We start from the raw sequence: 5,369 nt of genomic DNA, 5'->3' as shown, positions 1-5,369 counted from the left end.
CTTATCTACACTTTGAATTCTATCGCCCGGTGGATGTAGGACGCACGCCACACCCACGGATATACTGTCCCAGTTTCGTCATCTATGACGCCTGTAAGAGACTAATGCTCTTCAAAGACTGGCGAACTCAGTAAGTCATGTTTTCTATCTCGGGCTGATTTACCACGACCTGCCATCAATATCCTTCCTAATCTTAATCTATTTCCTCTATAGAACAACTCTACAGGCGCGAGTCCTAATTCAGAAGGGACACCACTCGAACGCCTGCTCATGTAGGTACACCGTGACTTTTGCCCTGTTTTTTAATTTCAAATGATTCCATCTAGTGATACACATTTCTGTTTTCCTAGGTGCTCAATGTCACTGTTTTTAATTGTCCTGAGGAAGACCCCAAACTGAGGACCCACCCGCCCTTAACTTGGGGGTCGAAACGTCGACAACATCATCAACACATACACGCCCTACCGAAAACTTGCTAAACTCAGCTCCCGTGTATAGTGTATTTCTAGGGAACAACTGTGATCTGTAACATGACTGGAAATGCTCTGTGAATAAGACAGAATTGTTTATAGGACACAATTCCTTTTCTTTGTCCCTTATTCTTTTCCAAACACACCCTACCCTCCTTTAAATTTCCTTTCTTCTCTGACAATCACCGAGCACTAATTGAAGAATTGTACGTAATTTACCATGTATTGTATGAATATGAAATATAATATATGCGAAACTGTAGGAAACCATTGCGAATAGTTGAATTAAATGCAATCTAAATGATACTTACGTTGTGGGTGTACCTTTATGTTTAAGTAATGGAATGTTTAATTGTTTTGTAATCGACCACCCTTTTTTATAACATTGTACTGACCCAGGTCGATGAGGTAAGGGTTTACCCCATTATTACCTACCACTCTTAAGAGCAGGTATCTATCTGCGAGGGTTCTAATCTGTAAATTAATGAACTAGGGTATATCATGAGTGACCGTGAAACCCTATCTTATACTGAAGAGTATATTCAAAACCTTCTGGAAGGGGATACGGGGCAGGTATTCCTATCAAACAAGACCACACTTCTGGACCAATCGCTTAATGAGAAGATTGTCAAACTGGAAAGACTGGAGAAGAAATTGGTCCGCACCAGACTGCATGGATATGCACTGACTCAATATCTACAAGCCAATATAATACCCACTGGACTCCAAGTTAAAAACGAACCGGCAATATTTGTGGACGATCCCAAGTTCAAGGAGGGATTTAGCTTCGTTGCAAACACATGCTCGCGCCACTGGATGGTGCTGGGCATTGATACAGCCAAGATACAGGTTGAAACTCTCATGAAGGAAATTGACACACTCAAGGCCGAGATCAAGAGTCATAGTGCGTTTGCCAACGCGAGAGACACTCTAGAGAAACTTGAGAAAACTCTGGACCAATTTGACATCGAAGCTCAATCCAAGAAGTTGGACAAACTTAGCAAAGACATCGCTAACTACGATAAGAAGAAGACCTACCCTTATCTAGCAGAGGATTATTATAATCAAGACACCCAAGGAAGGTTCACCAACAGGGGCAGAGTTGGTTACAGGGGCAGAAGGAAGTTCACCAACTTCTCAGACTCGTCCTATAGCTCAGGCAGTGACTCAGGAGCCCCCGGCCCCTCGTCCTACGACAGTTATCAGGACCAATGGTATCAACCACAACCAGATTGGCACCCTTTTTTAGGGGGGAATCAATGGCGACCGCCCCGAGGGCGAGGAAACTATCAGAACAGAGGCAGAGGCCAATCTTGGCCAACCCGAGCCAGAGGGGGAACTACCCAGCGACCAGAGAACCCACAGAAACAAGTCCGTTTCCAACCAGAGCCCCACGGAGAAATCAGCACGAGACGCAAGACTTACAGGTGGTAAGCCAATCAAGCCCAATTGTTAATCTCTCTCAACATGTTCTAACTCCGGAGGAATCCAGTGTGTTGAATAAAGGATTATCTTTTGTGCCTACATCCTACCCGAACCATTTCAATATAAGATCTGAACTGACCCGTTTCTTTCGGAAAATCAGGCTGAAGCACTTCTTCCTGCACTCTCCTATTCCAACTACAACCTCAGTAACTGGACTACGACCTCCCTCAACCTTCACCCCCAGAACTCACCAGACACCACATCGGATCCTTGCTTATGAAAACATGGTGATGCGAGATGTGATGAATATCTGTACCACACGCACCTATGTTAAACATAACATCACACAAGGCGAAAGACGAGCCCTGGATAATTTGAGTAAGAACAAGCTACTGGTGATCAAACCTGCGGATAAAGGAGGGGCGATAGTCCTACAAGATGTCCAGAACTACAAAGATGAGATTTATACACAACTTCGAGATGGGGTGAGTTATACCGTAACTAACGCCGACCCCACAAGGGAGACTAGGAGATTGATACAAGAGATTACAGGGAAGGGTCGGGACGAGGGTTTCCTGAGCAAGAAAGAATACGAGTACTTGAATGTAGCACAGCCAAGAACACCTACGATTTACACGCTACCCAAGATACATAAGGACATGACAAAACCACCTGGACGCCCCATTGTATCGGGCTGTGGCTCCCTTTTGGAACCGCTATGTAAATACATAGACACTTTTTTGAAACCCTTAGCAACTGGGACCCCTACCTATGTCAGAGACACCATGCAGATCATTAACCAAGTAGATGATATTGCCTTTGATCAGGACAAACAAGTATTGGTGACACTAGACATAGTCTCATTATACACGAGCATTCCCCAGGACCCTGCTTTGGAAACCATGAGAAAGGCATTGGACAGAAGAACTCAACCAACTCAGGTACCAACGGATTTCATCATTCAGCTCCTGGAGGTGGCAATGAAGAAAAATTTCTTCATCTTTCAGGATGAATTCTTCTTCCAGAGCAAGGGAGTAGCGATGGGGGCAGCCTTTGCTCCTGACCTAGCTATACTGTATATGGCAGAATTCGAACGGGACCATATCCTTACCATGAGAAATCCATATGAAACCAACATTTGGATGTGGCGCAGGTATATTGATGATGTGCTGATGCTATGGACTGGGAGTGAAGTGGAACTCAACAGATTCTTCACATGGCTGAATAACCAGTCTCAGGACATTCAGTTTACCATGAGCATGAGTAAGACCTCCATTGACTTTTTAGACATCAGCATCAAAGTCCAGAATGGTCACCTCCACACCACCCTCTTTCGAAAACCCACCGAACGGAACAGCCTCCTACGATACACGAGCCACCATACAAGAAGCCTACGGGACAATCTACTGTTTGGCCAGTTTCTCCGGATAAGGAGGAACTGTTCACTCAAAGAAGACTACTTCCTAGAGTCGGATCTTTTGATCAGGAGACTAATGGAAAGAGGATACCCAAGACGACTGGTGACAAGAGCAAGAAAGAGGGCATGGTTCAGCCCGAGGGAAGACCTGCTGAAACCCAGAGAGCGTCCCGTGGATCCCGAAAGGATTATCTGCGTTACGACTTTCTGCACGAAGAGTAATCTGATTAAGAAGACGGTAAACAAACATTGGAATATGGTATCTGATGTGATCAACCATGAACAACTGCCGATGCATGCTTTCAAGAAAGCTAAAAATATCAGGGATAAAGTGGTATCCTCCTACCTAGGAACTCCGGCCCCCCCCACTCTGCAAAGCATATGGAACCTTCCCCAAGTGGTCGGACATTTCAAATGTACGAAGTGCAAAGCATGCCCACAGACAATGGAAACTAAGGTTTGGAACTATCGTAACCACACGGTCACTTTGAAGTCAATGACGAACTGCAACACAAGTGACGTTATCTATGCCATCATATGTCCTTGTGATCTGGTATACATCGGACAAACTAAACAACATGTCAAAAAGCGGATCCTGCAACATTGCAGCAGGATAAGGTGCCAAACACCAGGCTCCCCCTTGGTGGAACACTTCATGTCTAAATCACATACCCCTGAATCCTTCAAATGGCTGGTGATTGAAAAAATCACGGTGGGACCCAGAGGTGGCAATTTGAACTCACTACTAAATGTTAGGGAGTGTAAATGGATGTATACTTTGGACACTGTTGACAATGGCCTTAATGAACTTGATGCGACTTACTCGCAATTAGCTGGACTTGTACCCGACCAGTAAGATGTGAAACCATAATGTGTGGATGACCCAGGACAGGAACTCTGTTTTGAACTGCACAAATGTATCAATGGGTTGATGATATAGCGATGCAGGAAGTGTAAGTACATGAGCTATCTATACTTAGAGAATAATGTGTTAGATCTTCCACTTAACATCCCTCAGGAGGTTGAGGAGTGATATGGACATGAACACTAGTATTACTATATGTTATAATACCATCATGGGTCCCTAAATACATACTTGTATGTGCATATATTGTCGTTTCACTCTGTAAGTGCCATTGTTTTCCACAGTACCCATGCCTAATGAGCCTCCCTTTATGCGATTATACCGTCATATTGAACTCTGCCACCGATCAAATGAGTGCGCTATCCCAATGTCCGTGGGTCTGTCTGATTGTATGTACACCGATGTGTAAAGAGTTATTCCACCCGATTCCTTAACTCAGTGCGTTGTCAGAATGTCCGTGGTGTTGTCTGATTGTATATACACCGATGTGTAAAGAGTATGTTCACCTGATGAATTATCAGTGCGTTGTCATAATGTTCGTGACTTTTTCGGGTTGTAAAGACACCGATGTGTAATATAGTAACTCAACCAGACCTTTAGACATCTAACCAGGGAATCCCGGGTCCGTAGTGTAAACAGTGTCACTAGTCCGGCGCATGCGCCCCACGTAGTCCTCCAGCCGCGCAGCAGCCAGCGGCAGCACCGCGAGGTGCCGGGACACGCCCCCTAGACACGCCCGCTATTTGTATGGGATTACGAGCGCCTGCGAGCTGTCACTGTGAACGATCCGTCAGCAGTAACACAGGTATGTCCGCTCCGCGCTGTTTTGCGAATCACAATGTCAGAACAACCAAGTATCGGGGAGTAGCGCTCACGGTCTTGGTTAACTCAGGCAGCCCCACTTTTCTAGTTATGGACTAATGATTGTCATAATATCCACACAGTGTATCCACTACGGATGTCGGCTGGTCTCCTAATCGTTTTATAATAATGCGCATGGGATACCACCTCTAAGAGATTTGGCTCCTCTTTTGTCCTCCATAGTCTGAGGCGGGCATGATGTCGACCAGTAGGGTTTCTGGTCTCCTTTTTTTTTTTTTGACGGACTAATAACCTTTATTTAATTCTCTCTTCAACGATGAGGTGAAATATGAAGGAGTACAGTATCTCTGTGTTCTTTCAGATGGTGTAA

General features: G+C 44.9%; 1 long non-coding RNA gene across 1 annotated transcript; it reads left to right on the top strand.

Moving 5' to 3' along the window:
- LOC144827224 (uncharacterized) lies at positions 1 to 599 on the top strand. Its single transcript, XR_013610085.1, has 3 exons — positions 1 to 130; positions 214 to 272; positions 351 to 599. It is a non-coding gene; the product is annotated as an uncharacterized LOC144827224 (long non-coding RNA).
- The last annotated feature ends 4,770 nt before the right edge of the window (positions 600 to 5,369 follow it).

The sequence above is a fragment of the Lissotriton helveticus genome, chromosome 4_1 (assembly GCF_964261635.1).
Source record: "Lissotriton helveticus chromosome 4_1, aLisHel1.1, whole genome shotgun sequence".
Taxonomy (NCBI): domain Eukaryota; kingdom Metazoa; phylum Chordata; class Amphibia; order Caudata; family Salamandridae; genus Lissotriton; species Lissotriton helveticus.
Note: the sequence above shows the minus strand (reverse complement) of the source record. Positions and strands in the feature narration are given on the sequence as shown.